At 42.2% G+C, this 25,636-nt stretch overlaps 1 protein-coding gene across 13 annotated transcripts in view; it reads right to left on the bottom strand.

Annotated features, from left to right (window-relative positions):
* The window catches only part of DPF3 (double PHD fingers 3), a 202,302-nt gene that overhangs the window by 121,646 nt on the left and 55,020 nt on the right, over positions 1-25,636 (bottom strand). The gene's annotated exons all lie outside the window — the stretch shown is intronic.

Here is a 25,636-nt window from a genome sequence, read left to right as displayed (position 1 = left end):
TTCTGAGAAAGTATCAGGACACAAGGAGTAAAAAAAATCATATGGCATCCTACATGGGATCCTGCCATCAGTCCAGAAACGCATGGTCAGGGCACACGGACCATCAAATCTCTGTTGCAACATGGATTTGCTTCAAATTGACTTGCAGCCACTTCAGACAGGTACCCAGAAGAATCTCTCCCTCTACACTGGCTATACAACTAACTTTGGCCTGAGAGAACATCCATGCCTCACTCTGGCTGCATTATTTAAGGGAGTCACATATTGCTTTCAGACCCGTGAGAACTTTGGACCAACACACATGCTCTCCCTGGCATTCCCATACTCCCATCTGAACAGGACTGTACCACAAGAAAGAGTTTGATGTGGGGAGAGCATAAGAGGGGAGGGCAAGAGAGAGCTGCTTTTCCCTCATTAAACTTCAAGAGGTGCCTAGGCCCAGCAATGCTGCACCACAGTTTGGATTTATGTTCCCCAATTAACACAATTCACAGCATAAAGTCTTTCTGTTTTGAAGGGGGAGGAAGAGGAGAAAAACCACATTCCAAGCATTTGGCACAACAAACTTCCCCAGTTATCCTCTGGGAACAAAAAGGGAGGGAAAAAAAAGGCTTGTCACCACACAATTTAAAATAACCCGTCTTTGCTGGCTCCACTCTGTCTCAGGGGTAAATCCAAGTCTTAGCCCCCACCCTGTAGGGCTGCAGGCCCAAAGCACTTGAAATTCATCAGGAGAAGGAAAACAGCTCCAAGGCAATGGAGGGGGGAAGGGAAAAGTCCCTCCATGTGCAGGAGCTGAGAAGGGAATAAAATGGAAGGATCTGCAAAAAAGTCACAACATAGGGAGGGTATGAAAGTCTTCTGCTTCTGAGGACCATCACACACAGATGAATCATCTTGGTGTAGTTGCTACTGAGCACAAAACAGGCAGGTAAATGTCTCCTCTGTCCTCAAGTGGGGGGCTTCCATCGTGGTTAGCTTAGGAACCACTATTATTTGACAGCAACACTGTTGGCTCTACCATATGCACAACAGAATGACTATCTCCTTTTTCCCCAAATGTACACACTCCCCTCTTCTCCCCAAAGAGAACCACAAGCCGTATGCAGTGAATATTAAAAAAGAAATCTCATCATCTTTACTGAGAGTTATGAGAGAAAAGCCCTTCAGATATTCCTTCTTTGGAGTTTTTGTGTAGCGTACACTAACCAGTTACACACTGAATCTGTCTCAGCATAAAGAGAAAGACTAGGAGATAGCACCATGTCACTCAGTGAAACACAGGACATTTTTGCAGAAGTCAGAAAATAATCTAATGTATTACATAGCTCAACAATGCTCAACTTGACTTCCTTAAAACATCGCATGTGAGTTCTGGAGGAATCTGTAGGCTTAATCAGAGCCTCTCTTTACAAAAAAGAAGGCTTAGCCAATATTTCACAGCACTGGAAATTGTTCTTTACTCCTTGATGTAATCAAAGAGAGAGGCAGAAAGATGGAGAGATGGGAAGCAATTCTTTTCACCAGCATTCAGGAAGAAAACACAATTGCAGAGTTCTACAAGTCAATCACAGTGTGATGATCTGACACTGCACTAAGGCATCTGCTCATAGCTTACCATCCATATGCAACAACAACAATGATGACAAAGCATCAAAGACAGCACACCACAGCATCAGGTTACCACACCCTGGTGATGATGTCGCTTCCTCTCCGTCCATTCAAGAACCAAACTTTTCAGGTTTGACTATCACTGATCTATAGTGTTGCCTGTACACAGACAGATTGCATATACTTACAAATGAATCATTAGTCACCTTGATTCTTGTTTACAAGGCTGCCATGAATGACTGAGTATTTTACTTTGGAGGAGCTATAGGAACTAGCTATAGGTTTTTGAATACAAAAAATACCTGGCGTTTATTTGACATTTTATGTGTTTAGATACAACCCCTTCCAGGTCATTCCTGTTGCGGGGGCAGTGAAGAGCTGGGGGATCACTTCTCTTGCTTTCCATCTGTTCCATTGTAAGAAAATGATACACATATGAATTATAAGTTCATGGGTCTCTCTCTTATACTCCTTCTTTTGGTCTAGCAAGCCAAAAGACTGAAGGAAGAGGGGAAGTACAAATACAGAGCATGCTATAGGAAAATTAACCTTCAGTATGAAGCCTGCTGATAAACAGCTGGCATCTATGTTTTCAGTCAGCATCATTTTAGATGAAATTCTGTCAGTTCTCACTAAGGAGCTAGCTCCTACTCCATTTTACCTTTCATAAGTTTGTCCATCAGCTGTTGAGGTTTCTCAATTTTGCCTCATGTATCCAAAAGTGGGGAAACAGCTGGAAAGTGCTGCAGCATCTGGCAAGCATCTGTGGCAAAAATTCCTAGAGGATTTGAGGTGATAGTAGGTATGGTTATAATTTGCTATAGGCTGACATGGTTTTGAGATTGTTTTTAATATCCAAATTCTGACACTTTTCAGAACGTTTATGCTGCATGCTTTTGCTCAGGTTTGTTTGCTTGTCTGTTTTCTGTTAATTCTACTTCCATAAAAGAGAAAATCTTGATAAAATAATGGAGAAGAATCCCAGAACACACAGCTCTGCAGAAAGAAGAAGACCAAGTTCTAGCAACATCCACTTTTTTAGAGAGTTGTTAGTGTTCAAAAAATGGCAGTAAAAATATAGTACTTTGTTTCTACAATTATCTGCTTCCTTCAGGGTTTTATGTTCTACAGTCACTTGAGAAACTTGTTTATGTTATGTCCTGAAAGACTAAACTGGCTACTGTAGTAGTATCTTTCCATGGGATTGCAACTGTGGATACATTTGAGTATAGCAACAGCACAGAAAAAAAGGTGGAAGCAATAAAAAATACAACTTGACTTTCTAAAACATTTAATACTGCAGAGACAGGTAAATTATGACAAATTACACTTTAACTTCAGTCTGGATTTAAGGCCTGAATCTGAACTTCAGAAACATCATTTCCACATGTGATTGTACACTTGGCTGTCGTTAAAGCTTGCACAGACCGAGCACTCCATTCTGATTTCTCCTAGTATTTTACACTCACCTTCCTATGGTAAAAGTCTGCACAAGATGGAAGAAGAACGAGGCCTCAGCTTCAGTGTTGGTATTTGCCTATGTACTGAGGGATTTGTTCAAAGACTGGTGGGTTGAAAAGACAGGTGTCAATCCAAATCAGTCCAATGGGAAACTCAATCATGGCTCCCACTGAACAAAACAGCAATACCATTGGGAATGACAAATTTGAATAAGGAAGGAAAGATGGGAAGGAAAGAGTGAAAAGGGAGCAGTAAATAGAACAGCACACAGCAGGGACTGTGTGTCTTTGAACAACAAAGGACTGGAAATTACAAACTAAAAGATGGAGCCCAGTCTCCAGCAACCCGAGAAAATAACTTACAAGGTATTTAGCACACAGAGGTCCACAAAAAAGGGGTATAAATTCTCAGTATTCTAAAAAACCTTAAAATCTATATTAAAAAAGACCAGGATTCTCAAGTACTATAATCTGCCCCGGGAAAAAGGAGCATCGCAAGTGTTCTAGGGCATGCACAATTCCAAGGGATTCACGGGATAAATGTGCTTATTTGGTCCCAGGAGGGGATCCATATCCCATGCTACAGAGAAAAACAAAGGAGGAGACCAAGAAAACAGATGACAAGCATCTCTAGGACTGTGGACTCCTATCCATCCTTCTTTTCATATCACAATGCATACAAGGGATGATCAGACCTCAAAAACAGTATATAAAGGCCCATTCCAAATGCTAGAGCTGAAGCATCATGGTAGAGGGAAGCAGGAAAAGTCAGGCACAACTCCACATTTCCCCAGATTCAGGAGCTTCATGCTGTAGTAGTTGACTGAAACTTTACCAATAGGTTCCATCTTAAACTTGAGATTCAGACACATCTCCTGTTTTCACTGGAAAAATAGGAAGGAAGGGGATGAAGTCCAAGTTCAAGAAGCCCAGTCCCAGACTTATGGTAAAGAAGTCTTTTTTATCCTGATATTCCCATTTTTATTATTCTACCTACCACCTGCACCTGGTACTTATGGTAAAGAAGTCTTTTTTATCCTAAGTTCAAGAAGCCCAGTCCCAGACTTATGGTAAAGAAGTCTTTTTTATCCTGATATTCCCATTTTTATTATTCTACCTACCACCTGCACCTGGTACTTACAGTCTTTCCAAATCAAGCCACTCAAAAAATCATGAGCTGGGTCCTGTTTCTGAACTGGTAGATTATTTTAGATGTAGGTATTTCTACAGCTAGCAGAGCCAGAAATTTCAGGTATAAAACTGAAATTTCCATGCAGTTTCTGGCTTCTAGGAGCTGGAGTTGCTAAGAAAGTAACAGATTTTGAAAGCATTAACAAAATCTCTGTCAAATGCCTAGAGAAGAAACACAGAATAATACCAGCGTGTTAGTCCCTAACACACATCTTGGCAAAAGTTGGCAATTCAAGTTCAGTGAAACCACTTTCTCCACCAGCTGGAGCTCCCTTAATTAAACAAACTCCCCATACAGCCTGCTTTTCTCTTGTGAAGAAAACGCTTTTCTGGAAGAGGGCTGACTCAGTTCCTGCATACTTCAGAGTACTTTTGACCTCTATCTATGCAAAGGGAGAAGCAGGACACTTCGTACTATTCTTCCTATAGCTCTGTAACAACAGAAGACATTTTATAGGGACTGATGGGACTTTAATAAGGGCGTATTGAAGGAGACAGTTTAGGCTACTAAAATTAAAGTAACGAATCAATTCAGAGGTAATTCTCATAATTTAGCCTGTTTGTTTTGCCTACCTAGCTTTGACTATGAAATTTACAGATTGCAATCTGTTGCGATCCCTGGAGCTTGATTCTGTCTTAAATAATCCAGAAAAATAACCATGGGCAGAATCTGAAGCACCACCAGGAATTCTCTGTCCCCACTTGTATTCAGCCAGCATGCCCCAAAACTGGCTGATGAAGTTGAAGTGTCAGGACACTGCAGAAGTCACATCCCACTACACCCTCCAATAACTTCCCCATAGCTAGAGTCAAGACAAGAAATAAAAATGGCTGTCCTTTTTTGAACAAAAATGGGTCCTCAATGTAGAACCCAAACATGTGTTTGATTTGCCTTCTCTCTTTCCTGAAATCTCCCAGAGGGAGGGTCTAAAAATACAAGTCAGTCCTCACTGTTATTCTAAATTTTCCCAATTCTACCCCACTGAAAATCCATTGAATACCACAGGGCTAAACAAGGATGGACTTTGTCCTACCTTTCTACTATAGATAGCATTTTACTGTCACTAAGGGAATAAAATAATTGTAAGAGCATAATGATAGCATGTGTTTTGCTAGCTGCTGTTCTTCACGTGGGGCAATCACTGGCAATTCTCAGATTTAATCTCTCCCCTTCTCCAACCATGCAGTTGATTATCGCTCTCATTCCCAGTTAAAAATCCTTGATCAGTGCAAAGCACATAAAGGAGTCTCTGACCCCAGCTAAGGGAACAACAAGAGATGACATTTGGTTCTTTGAGAGAGGAGTAGATAAAAAGGAAAAATGACAGCTGGAGTCAGGAGGAGCTAGTTAGTGGATTGCAGGCCCAGGAGGGTGCAGGGTGGGGGCCCACGAAAGAGAAACAATAAGAGACTGCAGCCAGACTGTTCCCTCTCCTTCCCTAGGTCTCCTTTGAGTCAGTAAGAATGACTGCAGCAGATGTCAGGACCCATGGGGATCACTCCTTTGGCTTTCTTATTTCTTCAAGAAAAGGTAACCTAGAAAATAGAAGAAATACTGGAGAAAAAAAGAAAAATTAACCAATATCTCTGCTTTGACACATGGGAATGAATACAAAGGTGAGCGCCAACTTGTAATGACCTGTGGTATGTAAATACGCTTAAGCCAGCAGGAGGAATTTTTCTGGGTCTGGTCCAACAGAGGCAATCATTTACAGGATTTGACTGGGATTAACCTGCGGTTTCCACTTCAGGATACAAAGAAGAAATACAATAAGCAAGCACACGGCAAGGAGCTGTTGTGAGGAGCATCCCTGTGCTTCCCCAACACACACAACACAGCCAGACCTGGCTTGCAAACACACCTGGCAAGCACGTCTCAGTTCTGGGAACATGCCCAGAAAGCAATCAACACGCGTGCGCTTGCACGGACGTGGGTGTGCTCACACGTGGGTGTGCTTCTCAGCATGCTGCACCGAACACGAGATTACATCCATTTCTAAAACATCGAATCTCATTCAGCATTACTCAGGACACCAGACATCAACCAACAAATTTTAGTCAAAGGCATTTTAGGCCAGATTCACTGCCACTGGTGTAATTCCCTTGAAGTCCACGGAATTACACCAGGGAGAAAGAGGTTGGCTGTTTAATATTTGTGGCTTGCCAAATTGTGCATCTGTGTTGGTTCTTTTGTTTTGGAGACACAATTCTACAGATTATCATTATGAAAGAGATTAATTTTTGTTTTAAAAAGATCACATTCTCAGGGCACAGGAAGAAGTCCATTTCCATCCACCAAGTCCCTCTTCCTCCATTCTACACACCCACAGACGGACACTACACTTTTTCAGATTTGCAAATCTGCAAAGGTGTACAGAGACATTGACGATTTTAAAGGCCTCAGACAAGAAGTCATTTCCTGTGGCAGGACAACCTAGCAATGACAGTGTTAGATGGACCTTCCTATCTCTCCCAAGATTCATGTAAGGCATGTTGAAAGAGACATTCAATTGAAAACGGTGTGTTTTGGCTTTGCACATCAGGAGCAAGAGGAAGCTCAGGGACTGCAGAAAAGGAAATAGAGTTCTGACCTCTGAACACGCTGTTGTCCACTTTTATAGCAGGGAAGTTGCATGCACTTGAGGCACCCTCATTGCTAGCAGAGACGTTTCAATCCCGATTCTTCCAAAACCTGTAATTCCCTCCTTTATAACAATAGGTTTTAAAAATGCAATAGTTTGGAGGTTTCCCATTTCATCATTCTGGTAAACCCACATTCAAAGAGGAAGAAGTTGTGTGAAGTCCTGAAAAATAAAAAAACACCCCACTACTGTTTTCCTTTGATGCACTAGTCAGGAACCATTTCTCCAGACCACTTGTTTGACTCAAAGGCAAAAAGTAGTTTACAGAGAAATAAACAGCAGCTAATCAAGATGAACCTATTTGCTTATACAGCCTTACTGGCTAAAATACAGCCCTAACTCTGAATATTATTTATCTTGGAGGTGGCAACAATAGAAAGTGAGCAACTGATTACACAGCTTCTCCACCAATTATGAACCAACATTTATCTCCTGTGTACAACAGCGAAGACTTAACTAGGCTCTTCAGACCTTCCTAACATTTCTCAAGCACCCAGTAACATACTCAGCACCTCGTCTAGCAAACACAAGTGAAGCCCCAGCACCAAAAACACTTTACAACACTCAACAGCAGTCTCCCACACCTGCACCTGGAGGGCAAAGACAAATGCTGTTACAGAAAAACCTGTGAGCACTCAGAGTCAGGGACTGTGTTAGTACATGTTTATGAGGTGCCTTGCACAGCAGGGCCCAAATGCAGAGTGGAGCCCCTGGGCACAGGGTAGGTTTCTTCTTCTTTCTGAATTTAGGAAAAATCTTGCAAGATAATATAAGAGATGCAACCAATAAGGTTTGGGAAAGAATCATTTATCCACTTTCTCTGGAAATACCAATAGCTCATTACTTGGGTTTCACGTTTTCATCTGAAAGGCAAACCTGCTATGATGGGAATGAACTCAGCCAAAACAAAAAAACAGGGCACCAGTGTAACTGTAAAAAGAGACCAACAGTCTGAAAAGGGGAAGTGTTCAGCATTCATCATCGGAAGGAAAAAAAAAAATTAAAATAAAAAAGGAAAGACAAGGAAGAACACTAATTAAAGACAGCGTGTGGATGCAGGAGAACACACAGAGATCCCCCCCACCCCACCGCTGCCATCCGTATGACAGTGCTGCTTTGTAGAACAGAACAATAGGTACATTATACTAACCTATAATTATCCTGAGAAGAATGATAGCAAAGTCAAGGCATTACATGAACATTGGAATATTGGATACAATCCCATAAGAAGCAAGGGGGTGGAGGAGGAGCTTTAAAAAGAGATTGAAACCTTCCCAGCACAGAACATCAAAGAGGAAATTTCATGTTCTCTTCACATTTATTTGGGTTTTTCTTTTATTTGATGTGATGATTTAAACACAATTCCTTTTTTCATGCATTTCTTGGCTTCTTTATGCTGCAATTGGTTCCAGCACTGTAACATCCTTCTTCCACAGCATGGTGGATTTGGCGCAAGCAGCTCAGCCCAGGGCATGATTACACCATGTGTATAAGCAGTGGGAGATGAGAAAGGTGGATGGAGATGTACTCCAGCTCTGGACAAAGAAAAGCAAGGGGCTGGTGATTCACTGAATGAATAATCAAGTGTTACCAAGACACAGGGCTCACAGGCACTCAATACCTACACTCTCATTCCAATCAGATAGCAGGTACTGAAATACAGGAAGCAGCGAGGCACAATTCTACACCTGTTTAAAACATGCTGCTTGCATTTGTAGTGTTATGCAATGCTGGGGAAATACTGGAAGACTTGGAGTTGCGGTTTTTAGCTGCTTCTGTATGTTTTTAAGAGACAGTATGTTGCATTAGACACTTTGCTCTTGTCCCAAAGTAGCAAAAAAAGCGTGGAGTAGCCTATCAGTTCTGCAAAATCTGAATGTTCCTCTTTGATATTTTTGTTTTGAGAGTAGGTAACTGTGACAACCTGGTATAAGCAAGGGTATCACTTGGCCCCCAGAGTGAACCCTGTAGCATTATGCAAAAAAGCAGACAAACATAAACACCTCTTCCTTTGCTTGTTCTAGGTGGGCTCTGCTCCTCCCTGTGGACACAACTGATCGAGCCCTGTTTCCTCCAAAGAGAATGTCCAACCACTCCAGAACACTGTGTCTCCAAACGATGAGCAAAGATTAAAAAAAAACCTCCTAACAACCCAAAGATCAGCCCTTGCCGGATCTTGCCACGTCACTGGTGTACAGGTGTGCTCAAGCCTGAGTGTTCCTAGCAAAGCTGCCCTGCCTGCAACATGGTCGGACGTGCTTCCTCTGAGCTACAAGCCAGTTGTGCTCTGTAGCTAGGAAATGCCACGGTGAATAGTTACTAGAGGTATTTACAGGCCAGTAGTGACAGGCTACGTTGCAGGCCAGCACTCCAACCACTGTTCCCTAATGGGATTTAGACCTCATCTACTGTTCAGAGTTGAAAAGGGAATCCAGGAGCGCCTACTCCACATGAAGCAGGATACCTCTGATCAGCAGTTGGCAGCGTTTAACCTCTGTGGGAAAGTTCAGAGCTGTCGCAAAATTCGTGTAGGCCCAGAATCCAGTTACAGGCTGGGGTGAGTGCTAAACTTAGCAGGAAACACATGGCACTGCTGAGTGCAGGAAATAATCAACAGTGTCTCACCTTCGTGAGAGAAGGAATGCAGGTTCCTGTGGAGCTCAAAATGCAAAGGGACCTGGAAGAGACAGTTTTGCATGGAGGAAAAAGTTTGATTTGCCCTGTTCAAGGGAGGAGCTTGCAGGATGGAAACAGCTTGGGACTGGGACACTGGCTCCGAAGAAGTGAGGTAGTGCCCATCAGCTGTGTGATCATCAGCACTCTGCCTTTGCAATCGTGTAGCAGCTTCTGAGCCAGCCTGCTGCAAGGTCCTGTGAGGGGAAGGTGAGAGTAGGGCTCTTCCTGAACCCAGCAGGAAGTCTGAAAGCAGCTTTTGCACACCAAAAGCCTGCAGTACCATAATTTTGAAAAAAGAAAGTAGAGGTACACATTCTTTTTGCTTACAATGCCACTTGCAGCCCTGCCTGCAGCCACAGCCAAAAAGTCAGATCCCATGCTCAAGAAAATAGGAGATTATTAAGCATTCTCCCCTCACTTTGCTAAATGGGTCCCTAGTCCCCTCTCACTTTTGGCTGCCCCAAACCAGCAGGGAGGAGAATGGAAAGGATATGACACATTCCTGTGCTCCATCATGCCTCCTCACACCAAGCAGACAAAAAGGCAGGAACATCTGCAAGAGATAAGCAGCTGTCTGGCTCCATTCAGCAGCATGGGGGCCTTTCTGTCCTTGTTAACAGGTGTTAATACAGTGACCACAAAGTGCTCTCAGTTGCACCAGGTTAGAAAGAAAAAAATCAGTATAACTCCATTGACTGGGAAAGAATGGTTCCTGATGTCGTGCTCCTGATGCTGTGAGCAGAATCTGGCACTCAGGCTATTACAGAAGAGACAGGAATCATCCAAGACAGCCAAAACAACAGGGCATAAATACAGTTTATTTACAGAGAATGCTGGATAGGGCAGTGCTGACCCTTTTTTTTTTACTCTAAAATAGATAACCTCAATAATAACAACCATTTTTATTTGGACACTATGTAATGGAAAACTCACCCTTGCCATTTCACACTTCTCTCACTACAGACACCCAGCTGATCTCATAACCCTCCTCCCTCTGCCACATCCACACATATACGACTGTCCTCTCTGTGCAGTGCAGCAACTCATATTTCATCTGTACCACAGGCTTCATGAGTTTGTAACTCTGCCCACCAAGTGTTGTCAAAAAGCCACCAGCTGGAAAGGATACTGGAATGAAATCTATGCAGTTCTGTGGCCTTCTGAGTGATTACAGCTATGACACTTAAACCCGCTAATGTGCTAAGCATTTTCTGGCAAAGTTGGTGGGTTACTATGGTATTTGGGGGGGGGGGAGGAAGGGGACGCGGGCAGGAGCTTGAAAAGATGTCTTCCTTGAGGAGGAGCAGAAGGAAGGAGACAAAAATATAACAAAGCAAATTCCTCAGCAGTCTGATACTCCGCAAACTCCTCAAACTTGCCATAACAAGGGTTACATTTCAAAGATCCAAAAACAGCTTCCCAGGACAAAAATAAACTTTCTGCGTCCCTGCCAGGTGGATACACAGGACTGCCTTTTGATTAATGTCTTCTGATTTCCTAGAAGAAGTAGTAGTTTCCCTTCCTCTTGTCCCTGTTCTGGCTTTGGTCAAAGCAATGTCTGGTAGGTTTATTCTCATGCCTTCCATTTTTTTCAACAGAAATCACTCTGTTCTTATATCTTTTTTTGATTTAAATCAGATGAGAACCAGAGAGGGAGCTGACCCAGACACACCACAGGCTTTGTTATGTGGAAAACCTCCAGGAGAAAGTGCTGACCAACTGCTCGTCACTTCTACTGAACCGGTGGCCCAGGCAGGTTTGGCTGAGAAGCACGGTAAGGCCCGGGGAGTCCAGCAGAGCCCCGGGCAGTTGCCTCATGCAGGATGCCCCACACTTCTCATCCCATCTCCTCTTGCAGGAAATTTTGTACATTTGCTTCTTGCCCACTGTTCCTGCACACACTCAAAACTTGCTCAAAGGATGCCATCAGAGTAAGTGCTGTCAAATGCTGTTAGGCTAACAACCTGTGGGGGAAAACACTAAAATAATTTTTTCAGAGGTAAGACCATCTCAGGAACTATTTTAAAATAGTGGTAACAAGCTGTTCTGAGACAGAACTATGACTTGATGTTCTTGTAAGAATCAGGACATCAAAGAAAAAGTGCTAAAATGTAGAGTCAAAAAAGAGCCAGAAATAGAAGTACACCAAATACTATGGTATTTGACATCCCTTCCACTCACACATGCGTAGTGCTGGAAGACGGGAACATCTCCAGAACAAAAGAGATCAGACACAAAGCCAGAGCTCACTCAAGTTACACTAGTGAGCGGGACACTTTTGCAAAGTAACACAATTTCATACTTGTGATACTGTTATGGCGCATCTACTTGATCAAGGGAAGGTACAAGTGTATCTGTTATATGTCTAATAGATAAAAGAAGACAAAAGAAATCTTCCATGAGGAAGCTAGCTTATGGTGTCAGTCTCTTTTCCCAAGTAGCAAGTGATGGGACAAGAGGGAATGGCCTCAAATCGCACCAGGGGAGATTTAGATTGAATATTAGGAAAAATTTCTTCACCAAAAGGGCTGTCAACCATTAGAACAGGCTGCCCAGGGAAGTGGTTGAGTCATCATCCCTGGAGGTATTTAAAAGACATGTAGATGTTGCACTTAGGGACATGGTTTAGTGGTGGACTTGGCAGTGCTAGGTTAACGGTTGGACTTGATGATCTCAAGGGTCTTTTCCAATCTAAATGAGTCTATGATTCTATGACAATCAACATTATATTCAAGAGCACTTTTTGACCTGAGAATATGTTAAAATAGTAAAATAACACAACTTGAGGCATATAACTGATCAGTAGCGTTGGAAATACAAGGAAGCAAACTGACGCATCAATCTTCTTGTAAAACCAAGATCTCAGCTTTTGCTCTAAACCTAGTATGTTCTAGGGGACCTAATAGTCTATCCTTCTTTGCCTTCTTTAACAGAAACAGATTTAAACAAAATTATTGCATATGAACTTTTCATGAGGAAAACCAAGGGTAATCAGAAAGATATCTGCTTAGAGCTACAAGGAAGCAAGTGAGTAGCAGGTAGGCCTCTTCTCCAGACCACTGTGCACTTTCATTAATGTTACAATAGTCCCAATTCAAAATAAATTTAAAGACCACCTCTTCATATGCCCCAGCATCATCAACAAATTTTCCCTGCTGTCAGTGTGGCTTACTCTTCCCCTTCTAGAGGATCTAGAGACTAGACAGGGGCTAGGGGTATATACTAAAAGGAAGCAACCAGTAGCAAATTTCACTACTAAAGACCTTTCAAACAACACCCTGCTCTTGTTCTCCCAGCTGAGAGGCTGCTAGATCAATTGCTTTGAACCATCTGCCCTATCATGCAAGTGCACGTGCTACCTGATATAATCTACTTAAAGGTAGAGCTTCAGTGAAAGTCGATGCTCCGCCACTTACACAGGGACAAATTTGTAACCAGCAAACATCACTGAGGACAAGGTGGCACTTCCTTCCCTGCGAGCATCGTCCCTCTGAACACACACTGCCTTAGCTCTATTTTTCATCACTGAAGGCTGCAGGCCGGACCACGCAGCACAAACCCAGCGTTACAAATCTGGGATCCCCCTTGCTGAAGGAAGGTCTGAACCAGCCCAGAGAAACTCGCACAGTCCCAGCCAAGTGTAAATGCTGAACACTTTCCTGGTCAGCATGGGCACCTGGTTACAATATACAAACACTGCCTATCTCTATAAACCTCCCCTCATGAGGGTTTTACTGAATTAAGCCCCACAGGAGCCCCTTGAGGGAGTTATCTGCACTTTTGCTGATAGAGGAGCTAAAGGCACAGGGAGGACATGAACCGTCTCCAAGCACAGGACCTGCTACATTAGCTTTAACACCTGCGCTATTTTAATCAACCAGACATGCTTTATCTCCTTCCCTACCTACTCCATGGCTACTCTATGCCACAGTCCCACAATCAGTTTAAGCCAGCAATAGCTAGCACTGACCTTAAAATAAATGTCCTCTATCCTTCTCTTGCCACTGTTCCCACCCTCACACTGTTCTCCCCCTTATGCCAGCACAAGCTCTCACATAATCACTAAACGTAAAACAATGCTGTAAAAAAAAAAAAAAAAAAAAAAAAAAAAAACAAGCAAAAAAACCCACAAACAAACAAACAAAAAAAACCCAAACAAACTAAACCCAAAACCAACAAACAAACAAAACACAAAAAACAAAACACAAAAACAGTTTTAAGTGCAATTGGTTCTCCAGCCTGAACTACTCCATGGCTGGTACAAGAAAAGGTAGTGTCAGGGTTGGGATATACAGTCAAGGACAGCTGGAGGACAAGACTGCAGCACTGACTTAAAGCAATTACAGGCCTACACCATCAGTCAGCAAGGCCTGTACATCCTTCACAGATCCAGTCATTTTTTTTTTATATTTTGAAAGAGATGGAAGCAAGGAGGTTATAGGAGTTGTCTCTGTTGTTTCAACATCTCTGAAGGATCTTCACCTTGACACATCATGAACTTGTTATTTCAGTCTCATTTTACTCTGTTAGCATCTTCAAAGTTTCTGCCATCCATGCTGCAAATTAAGTGTGATCATACAGACACTGAGGAGGATGGGACAGTTTTCCCAGGGACAGACTAGTCAATATTACTGTACTTGACACCTTGGGCTTTCCACAAGGCCACAAAGTTCAACTTTCCTGCTATTTCTTCTTGCAGCACTGTTACTCTAACACTTTCTTCTCTCATTCTGCACTGCCAACCATACATCTTTCTATCCACTCTGTCCAGTTTCTTTGCTCAGTATGCAAGCCAGTCATTAATGTACTTTCAAGCGCAAAGATAATAAAAAACATGGCTAGATCTCTCATTAAGAGATTACCCTTGACACAAGTCCAAATGTAGTTCCCAGTTCCCCTAGGTGATACTGTGAAGGTGCACGAATAGAAAAGCCTCCAAAGAAGAAAGAGGCAGAGTTTAGTGAGACAGCATCGCCTGAGACACAGCACAGAAATTCTTTCCAAATGGATAGTCTGCATGCTACTCATAAGCCACCCTGTCAACAGGGAGCATAGTTACTCTTGTGCATTTGTCAACGTATCAGCAGAGAAGTGTCTGTCTTTCAAAAAGAACCGTTCATAAGCAGCAGGCACAACCCTTGTGATATTATTCACGCTGGATATACCATAGCAGAATATGATGGAGCTTCACTCTGCTTAGAAACAGAAATGCATCTGCTTTGACTTTTTACCTCCTCTCTCCTTCTTCGCATACTACAGAACTCTATTATTCTAAATCACAGTGGTGATTCAGAAGGAAACCTTTATAAAGAGTGTATTCCATTTCAATTAATGTTGTTGCCAGTGGAGACTACTTAGACAAAACAGAACTTAAAGAACTGTAAAGGGAAATGCCTTTGTCCCATGTCCTCTAAGTGCCACAATGGTACATAGAACCTGCTACTTCCCACTTAACCCCCAAGGCCTCAGCCAGAAGTTACCACCCTTGCTGCTAGTCAAGGGGCTTGTGCAAGCATTCCCTAACCTTCACCAGTTGAGATAAACTCCAGTAAAGAGACCTACTGCTTAAATTATATGTTTATGCTAATCTAAATTATTTTTTAAAGAGTATCTAAATGGAGAGGCTTAGCTGGCACACCACGGGATGTTAACTTTCAGCAGAGAGGCAAAGACAAGCTGCAAGAGAACAACTGCTTCAGCTGCACAACTGCTGCTCAGAGTACGTACATATACTGCCTTGGCCTAGAGCCATCCAGCGTGATGCAGATAACTACAGAGTCACATGTTCAGTTCAAGTGTAATGAGTTCAGCCTTTCATCAAGCTATGATGTGTAAACAATGTGTCTATAAATAAATAAATATTCCTCTCCAATGCTCTTGGTAGCCTCAGCAATCTTCTGTGATACATTAAAACAAACAAACATACAGAACCTTAGCTCCTTCTGGATCAGCTCACACTGCATCCAATACAACCACCAAGTACTGTGGGTGATGTCAAGTATGTCACTGGTAGGAGAGGGGTCTCAGAACAAGCTCGTACCTGTCTAAGCCCTGTCAACTCCATAAATAAATCTCCTGGGATGCTCCACAATTATAAAAGATATAGCCAGTATGATTATTGATCCCCAATATTTGCCCTTCTTACACTGCTGTATTATGAACTACTTGGGCACCTATTTCAAAGGAGGGCTGTGCTTCTATGAGTTAGTTTGAATCCCCAGGCAGTACAGAGTGCATAGCTGGTACTTCATGAAGCAACGCTCTGCCCTTAGTGAGTCACTATTGAATCAAAGCCCAAACCTGATGGTAATGGAACACTGTGCAGATGCCCAAATCAGCTCTGAGGTGGAGGTCCTGACACACCATGATTGCTGGAGCTCCGACAGAATTTATCATATCGGTAAAATGCACACCAGGGGCAGACCACACAGCACTAAAATTCAGCAGTGAATTTGACCTCATGAAAACAAAAGACAAACTTATCCCTATGGGGAGAACAAAGAGGAGTTGTGTGGTGAATTTGTAATACTCACACTAGGCTATGAACTCTCCTGGGAAAAGCACTCACCTTCTGTTCCACCCACAACAGAAATTGTACAGCAGCGCCAGGCCTCTCTATTGTGGGGTGGGGAAGGCTGGGGGTCTCTTGTAACAAAGCTTTCAGTAGAAGGAACACAACCAACTTCAAAGTCACATTCCTATCAGAAGGTTTTTTAACCTCCTGTTAACATAAGTCATACTGAAGGTCACTGTAATGAAGACACCAGGAAAAAAAGAGAAAAGCTAATTCTCCTCTGTTTGCCTACACTGCAGTTTTGACCATTCCTTGCTTATATTTGGATGCCGCTGCTTTTCACACCTCTCATACAGAACAGATGAAAAAACAAGTATATGCAAAAAACAATTAAAAATGATTATGAGGCAAATCTAATGTCTGCGTCCTCTACTGAATTTGAATTTCATGCTAGCAGTCCCTTTAATTCCTTCACTTCAGAGTACTTTTCCATCTTCTTCCTCCAAAACTTCTACAGCCAGAAACAGACAACATGTTTCCATGTTGTAACTATCCTTATAAATATTTCATAATGGACATATACTTATACTTGAATAAGCCCTATATAGGAAATCCATAACTAAATTTTAGCCTATAGACATCTCTATGAACTAAAATAAACAGCCTCCTCTTAAACACCTGCATTTGGGGCAGGCACACAATGCTGGCTAATTTCTTCAGGACTAATTCACTGCTTTTGGAAGTTTTATTACAGCTCTCTAGCCAGCCACCTTGGAATCTTACTAGCAAATCGGTTCAGTTGTGATTTGGACACAAACTGCCTGGTCTGGCACAACTGAGCTAAGATTCCACTTGAGCACAGCCCTCCTCCGGGACAGCAGAAACGTCTGCCTTCCCAGCAGGCTCGCTATCCCACAACAGCTCTTTCACTCTATTTTGACTTTTCTATTCCTTTTTGCAAGATGGAATGTGAAAGCAATAGAGGAAGAAATTGTTACTTTTCAGAAATTTGCCATCTGAGAAGTCTCAATTCCAGTAAAGGTTCAAGTTGCTTCTTATTAAATCTGTTTGTAGTATTGTATAACTTATTGTACTGATGTTTGTACTATTCTTACAAAGGGTTCTCCTGATGTAGAATACAGTAATGGGAATTTGTACAGCTGCCTCCAAATGTAACTTCTGTTCTTCATACTGGTGGGATAAGCGAGGAGTGAATGCAGAGTTATACTTCATCTTTTAGATGCTAGAGTACCATCAACTGGTACAGGTCAACATACAACTTGACCATTATATTTTTCTCTATGTAGTTCATAGATAACTATGAAGATCCATCAACAAAAAGAGTTACTGGCAAGTAACACTATCCTTGTGAAGTATGAAAACAGCCAGTTCTGAGACATTTAGACCTGTACTGAACACTAACAAAATTTGTGGGTTTCAGCCACACTTTGAAATAAAGAGGGCAGGGGGAAAACCAGAGAGAAAGAGAGAATTTCATGCAATTTGCATCTTCACATAGTCTCTTAGGAATCTAAATCCTGTCAGTAGTGGTCAGATGATGATATCATGAGCACCCGTACCACAGTGAGCCTATTTCTTCAGGACCACATGTGCCAAAAACATTTCTGAAGAGCAAGGTACCTAAGGAAATTGTATCAGTTTCTGCCCTGCACATAACTCCTCATCTAGCTTCAGCTGCAATGGATACAGCACCACCATATCAGAAGTTACTGCCCCAGTTTTGTTGAAGAAGGTTCCTAATTTGCATCAAGCAAAACAAACTGGGTTAACTTAAATAGCTTAAATTGGTGGTCAGAACTAAACCAACTGATTTCACCTGAAATGAAAGCAGGTGCACACCAACTGCTCTGCTAGGAGGCTGGGGCAGCAGTAGTTTCTGGAAGAAAGGAAGTCACAAGCAGGTTATAATCGCAACATCATGCATCAAAAGATGTACATTTCTGGACTAACTACATTGGTTAAAACATGTATGTATTTAACTCAATGTCTTTATTTTGCTTTAGATAAGTAATATATTGTTTATTAAATTATTAAAAATAAATTGATTTTTAAATCAACTGCTTACCAATTTACTTTCTAACTGAAAGAATAAGAAGGACCCAGTTATCTCCATATTCAAGGCCTGGTATTGGTGCAGATTGGCAAGACAGCCTGTGGGAAAGTTTCCATTCCTACTGACAATATTGGACAGGCTCATCAGGAAGGAGATTTAAGTCAACAGACCTGGAAATCCAGCAACAAGAACTAACTTCAGTTAAATCCATTTAAATGGGGACAGAAAAAAGCCTACATGGCTACTACAAGCCTGAAGTAAAGTGTGTTATCTCATTTATCCTAATGAAGACCTTGCCTGTGATGTGGAAAACGTTTACAGGACCACAGGGCACAAGATATTCTAATTATAAATCTTTGATCCATTACTTGGTTTCCAGAGACAAAATTTGTTTCTGTTGTAACACCAGTGGAGTCAGAGTTATGCCAAAAATGAACTCTCTAGTTAAATATTGTTTGGAGAAAACACCATGTTACAGAAAAAAAACAAAAAGAGATTTCACACAGTGTAACTGCTAGGTGTCTTTTCTAGCAAGAAAATCAAGGTTGTAGAGAAATTAAAGTGGCAGCTGAATTTAGGAAGAAAATCAAGGTATATGTTAAGACTTCAGCACTTGTTTTGCAGAGTATCAGAGTAGTTGTACTTATTGTACTAGCTAAAAATACTAGGTGAAAGCACTATAACAGAACTATGTACTTGAGAACACGAATTCTTGTCTCTTGCATAAAAAGAGACACCTGTTCATAAGAGTTAAATGAATAGACTACTGACTGGTCAGACGTGACTGAAACAATAACCAAGCCTGTTTTGCATTTGCTCTAATTCCCACAATGGCCATTCTTATCCTTGGCTCAAACATGTTCTGGAGCTTGTGACTGGCTCTCGCTAAAACTCTTGTCTCCCACACAGCAGGACATCCCAGTCTGGTTTAAAATTTTTACTTGCTCCTGTGATAAATTCTGTTCCAGTGGGGATTGTAAGGACAGTGAGTAAAGCTGTTTCTCAGGTACGCATGCTCATGTACAGACACACAAATTCCCAATCAGCCATCCAGTGCTTTCACCAGTATCCTTAGAGGACAACATAAGGCAGAGGGTCTTTCTGCTGTAGATTCCCATCCAGTCTCCCTTCCCCACTATTGGCATGAACATCTTCATGCTTACAAGAGATGTTCTGAGATTCCTGCCTGAAACCACTTCCCACCATTACTTCTTAGACTATAGGACACTAAGAATGGTCAGAACAGAAGGTTTTTACTCTGAGAGACTTGTCTGGTAGTGGGATACAGAAGGATTTCTAACACAAAAAAAAAGACAGGATAGGAGGAATAATTGCAGAAACAGATGCTTGATTAGACTCTCCCAGATATGCTCCTTCATTTGCCTTATCAAAAGATGGGAAATTAGTAAATCACAAAGTAAATTATTTAAGGAAGACAAGACACTCTCTCAGGAGTTAATGTGTAAATGTGAAACAATTTGTTTAAATACATATTTCTTTGGCCAGCTTTGTGCTGTGCCCTGTCATCCAGGAAAGCCAGATTAGATTCCCATCCCAGGTTTTTTTTTTGTTGAGTTTTTTTTCACTCCCCGGAGTGACAGGCTAATTAAGGAGTGACAGAGACTATCTCAGAAGAGTCCTGTTCAAATATCAAAGAAACAGATGCAGCAAGACAGACAGACCTTCCCTGCTAGCTGATGCTCAGCGCAGCTCTCTCCCAGTGCACCATGCCACCGCTAGCTTGTCACATGACATGAAAGAGACTCTTTTTTCCTTTTATCACCTCTATAAACTAAGAGAACTGTGCAAGTTGTAGAAATTAAAACAGTGAATTCCAGGAGCAAGAGAAGAATCAGGTCTTCTGTGTTTTAAAGTGAACCTTAAGCAGAAAAAGAAAAAGGAAAGGGGAAAAAAGTAACCTTGCACAGATCAGAGAGGAATGTTGGCTTTGTTTAGTCAGTGACTTCAGTAAGAATGAAATTAGCTTGTGATATCTGCAAAATAAAGTTGACTCCATTGTGCCACTGCTATCAGGCAGTATCAGAGTTTGATGTAACTGGAATACATCCCTCTCGATGTCACGAAGGCCACAAGCTACTTACTAACGAAGAAGGGGGTCAGAAGTGGAGCTGTGCAGCTCCCCGGGAGCAGCCCACTCCGCGCCCCAGCAGCCCGAGCCCCAGCTGCACAGCACACTTCTTGCCTGTTTCATTTCGGACATAACCACCACTCAGCACATCATTAGGACTGCCTGGACCAAACCCAATGCTCTCTACAAAACAACAGCTACTCTAAAACATTATGTCACTGGGCCAACTCAGGCCTGTACGGATTCACCTGAGAGGCCGATGGGATATAGGAGACTGTACATAGTACCGTAAAAAAAAAAAAAAAAAAACAAAAACACAGAACCACTGCTCGTCCTCTCTCCTAATACAGAACCAGGGCGAGTACTTGCTGAAGACCCTACCAAGGTTGTATCTGTGTGCATATTTTCAGAAGAAAACTACATCTGCCCATACAAAGAATTTGAAGGATTTATACCCCTCAGCCTGGCACAGATACAAAGCTCATGAACAAAATGTTCCTCCACAGGCTTCTGTCCTGCCCCTTACACTGTGATCATTGCATGTCCCGCCACACAGTGAAGTTAGACTTTCCACTGAGATCCTGACCACTGCTCAGAGGTTTCCTGTTTGGTACAAGGAAAAGGTGATTGATTTATTTATTTATTTATAATTGTTTAACCTGGGTAAAATTTTCAGAAGACTACCTCTTCTTGAGTTACTACATTTGCACAGTGCCATGGGTGGGCATGCCACCTTAAGGAGAAATTAAACAGAAAGAGTCTGATGTGAGGAATTTACAATCTAAATTAAACACAGCACAGCAAGGGTGACAAAAAAACAGCGGCACAGGAGGACACATACCACAACAGTGAGAGCTCACAGGATCTGTTCAGCGGGTGTAATGAACTTAGTGATTCTTTTTCTCATGGCACTTCATTCCACGCTTCCCCCCCATTCATAATATTTAAATCTGTAGACAGTGAACTCAGTCTTCATCTCAGTGAAGCAAATGGCAACATTTCAAATTACTTCAGTAGCGTCAGGATTTGGCTTCATATCTGGCGTAAAAGGCAAGGGTGGAGAACAGTAAAGGAAGGCTAGCCTAAAAGGAGTGGATTTTGTGAGTGGTTTGGGGGAACGTTGAGTAGCACAATGCACAGGGTCAGGGAGGCATCATTATATGATATGTGAAAATGCACAGAGACATTTGTGGCAGAAGAATACTGGGGCAACGCAGCAAGCTGACCTAGGAGAAAAGCTGGCGCAAGAAATAAAGCAGTCAGATACACGAGGTGAAATGCTATTCCTGATTTCACCAATATAAAACCACTGACTTAACTGTAAAGAGGAAAGGATATGGTCAAAAATAATCAGAAAGATATGGAGAGAGAAATGCAGTACATTTAAATAGGGATGTGATGCTAGAATCAGATAAGGAGACCAAAACCCATCACAGGGATTCTGAGGGGTGTGGGCAGGATACACCGGTGGCCCAGTGAAGATTTTTTTAGCAATCATCAATATCATCATGTTGTACTTGTATAATACAAGAGAGGGGAAGGCCCAAAGCATGCGAAAAGGGGCACTAAAGAAGGGGCTAATTCAAAATGGCAATTAGTGATGCTTCAGCTTCTAAATTGAAACAGAAAACAATAGAATGACCTTTTTTATATGTAAAGACACAGCATTTCTGCTTGAAAAAAGATGTAACTACAATCAAAATAGGAGAATGTTTACAAAGGTAAACACATGGTGGGTGGGTGTCTGTAGGAATGCAAACTAATATAACTAACATCAGTAATGAAAAGGAATATTCCCCAAGTTGCAGAGATTTTCAGACAGAAGATCTTTGGGACAGGTTGGAAGGGGAGGTGGAAGAGAAAAGCAAAAAGAACTATAATCCTAATAGGATCTTAAAAGTCATAAACAAAAGACAATAATCAACTGTGTGTTCTCTTCTCCAAAAAGACCACAGGGAGTTTCCATGATACAGTAGAGGCATCAGGGAAGAGATCTCAGCTGCATCAAGAGGCACCATGGGAATTAGCACCATCTGCTCCACAAAGTGACAGAGGAGGGGGAAGGGGAAGGGGTGGGCAACGCGTGCTGAACCTTGGTAACAAACCACATCTCTACCCTGCAGAACTGCCCACAGAAGGTCAGCAGAACCACTGAGGAAAAAAATAGGCGAGCGAAGGATTTCCTCCAAGAGTGAGCATCAATCGCGTACAAATACTAAAAGTAAAATACAATATACATATGGGCGGTAGGGAATAAAGGAGGAGAACAATCCCATTTGTTTCCGGGTGTACACTGGCACACTTCCAGCAAAGTCTGTAAGGTGACCAAGATTTACAACAGTTGTGAGGATCTGGTCCAATGAGTTAATTTTCTTGCATTGCTGCATTATGAATTTGGCAGAGTAAGTTCCCAGGAAGGGTTCTGTCACCATTGCTATATTTGGAATCAGCAACACTAATGCAGAGGTTCCCCGGTTGGTGTAGACATCGTGTTTACACCAGAAAAGGAGAACCTGTAGAGGTCACGTTTTGTTTAATGGAAAGAACACAACTCTCCACACACACAGCCAAATATTATTAGCCTTGCTTAGCTGAGTAGTTCCAGGATTGCTGATGAGAGTGAGGCACATCAGAATATTAGTCTTGCTCATGTGAGCAGTCTCACGGACTTCATCCTTATTCTGGACACTACTTACCTGCAAATAGCTGACGATAACAGTTGGTGTGCCCAGTACTGGGCTCCCAGCTGCCACATGGGAGCTGCGGCATTCTGCGCTGTTGGACAGCCAAGTATTTTTGTATGCGATTTTAAAGGGCTGTAGCATATTAGGATGGTTAGTATCTCAGATAGACCAAGGAAAAGAAACATGAAGTTACAAGCCTATAGAAAGAGCTGCTTATCACTTTTGTCCCCTGACAATCTTCCGTAAGTATGTAGTTCAAATATACATCTTTTCCATCTGTCTCGGGAAGCACAGCAGCCTGCATAGACCAAAGTCTGATTCAGCTTAACATACGTTACACGAAAGGCCCAGAAAGTGTCAAATGTCACGAGGAACTTTGTTTTCAAAAAGTGCAGTGGAACTGAACAAAACACCCGCCTAGTTATTCTTCAAATTTGAGAGTAACTGCATATTAATTTTAACTAGATCTCTGTTTCAGAAGAAGGCCTGTTCCACAAAGGCTGGGTCCAACAGCACATGTGAGCTCCTGAGCACGCACACCAACCGCACGGTGCGTGGAGCCCAGACTGGGATTCTCCAGCAAGGGAGCATCATTAAGCCACCGATTCCCCACTTTAATCCCTGCCAGTTATTCAACTGGGTTTGTAATCTTCTACCTCTTTTCTTTATTAGGAAAACACTATTCCAAGGCAAAGCTCTATACAAAGCATTTACACTGTTAACACATATTATCAGATCAAGGTAAACTCGTAAGTTCCGCTCACCACTTCACTCGAACAGCTAATGGGCTAGAAAACCACACATTTTCACAAAGATTTTCCCTCATATTTGAGCTCTGCATAGGTTTACTAACTGAAGGCAAAACTGCATCACTCTTTCCAATGCAGATGATAGCACCATTGCTTTTCCAAAGCAGACTGCATGCACTTTTTCAGTACAAAATATACTTAGACCAAACAATTTTGGAAGGCAAATAAATAAAAGTACATACAATCAATGGGCCTTGGTGCATCTTCTTGACATGTCCCTTCTTCCTTACAAATTTAAAAGTTGTAGGTGGATCTACCCAAACCTGCAGACATGGCTTGGCTTTTTGAATTCTAAATCTAACTACCACTGGAGTCTGCAGAAGACATGAAGGAGACAACAAGGCCATTCAAACATGGCCAAAGGTTGAAGGAGCACCCTGAACCACCACAGGTTGCTACAGAGCGAGCCACTGCACTCAGGGATAGCAGCTGGAAGACTGCTGGAAGTGGCAGAGCTGCCATGTTAGTCAAGGTGTCAACATGGGGATTTCTCCTGTGGCTACTGACAATGTTCTTAAGATCAAGTTTTCTGTCTGGTATTAAAACACCTATACTCTGAGGGGAATAAAACACGATGTAAACACAAGATGTGCCGACATCAGCCAATGGATCTACAGAATAGTTTGTGTGCCAGAAAAGCCCTAATGCTACAAACAGAGTTAACAAGGGAAAGCCCTCAGGCAGAGTCAGGAAATTGAAGCATACCAACTGCTTTTCTCCTGCTACTTCCTATCTCACACAAAAGAGAGGACTGGAACTTAAGAAACAGAGAGATGATACTGGTCATTTGACTAACCAGAGAATGAAACTCTGCAGCTTATCATGTTTGGGTTACTTTGAAACACTTCAAAAGCAGTTATGAAATCGTGCTAAACCTAAAGAAACACCAGAAATTAAATTTAAGGCTTGCCCCAGTTTTCGAGGCTGGCCCCAATCTCTGCAGGGGAGAGAACCCAAGCACTTCTACAGGAGCAGGATACTAGTGCTACGATTCAAGGCTATCTTTAGCTCCAGCCAACTGAGAACTATTTGCTGGTTATCAAAATAGTGCATGCATATATGAGAGAAACAGGATGTGGCAAAACGACCAGAATCATTTAAATTTTATTCTGAATCAAGACTCTGCCAGCCTCCATACCGTATATGGAACATTTCCCCTGCAGGTGCAAGAAGTTTCTGTAGGATTTGCTCTTGCATGTAGTATCCCACAGACTAATATTTTAATAGATGCAACGGTTGATTAGTTGAATTTTTTTTTTCCAGTGTGGGGGCCAGGGAGGCGAGAAGGAAGAGGAGGTGGAGAAAAAGATACATAAGCTGCAGGCTTGGGGTGGGCTCTTTCCCTCTCAGAAGCCCAGCTGTATAAACCACATGTGGTAATATAACAGACTACCTGGTCAAACCATAAACAAGTTTAAGTAAGAGTTTGAGGGAGAAAGACATGAGGCATTTCACAAGGGAATACTGTATTCCCAAACAGGTATAGGAGAATTGATTTTCATGACAGGAGATAAAGCACAGCAGATAAAACAGGATACTGTTTGATCTGACCAACAGAAAACACCAGCTGAAAGGGTGACCTAGCTGGAGGAGCAGAGATCAGGCTAGGAGAGCAGCAGCCAGGCAGCTGCCATTCCAACAGCACACTGCAAAAGCACCAAGTAAGGAGATCCAAGTTGCCCCTCCAAAGGGCCCAGGGGCATTATTCACTCTACATCAACAGCAGTTCCCCACCTCAGCCTCCACAGTGAACTCAATCTTTAACAACTCTGTAAACTAAGTTGCAGACAATGGAGTGTATATGTTTTTAGGAGAACCCTGTCAGCAGGAAAAGGATGTTAAATCATTTGCGTTTAGATACAACAGTAAAAAAGGGAAAGAGATGC

The sequence above is a fragment of the Tyto alba genome, unplaced genomic scaffold, assembly GCF_018691265.1.
Source record: "Tyto alba isolate M040663 unplaced genomic scaffold, T.alba_DEE_v4.0 Super-Scaffold_18, whole genome shotgun sequence".
Lineage (NCBI taxonomy): Eukaryota > Metazoa > Chordata > Aves > Strigiformes > Tytonidae > Tyto > Tyto alba.
Note: the sequence above shows the minus strand (reverse complement) of the source record. Positions and strands in the feature narration are given on the sequence as shown.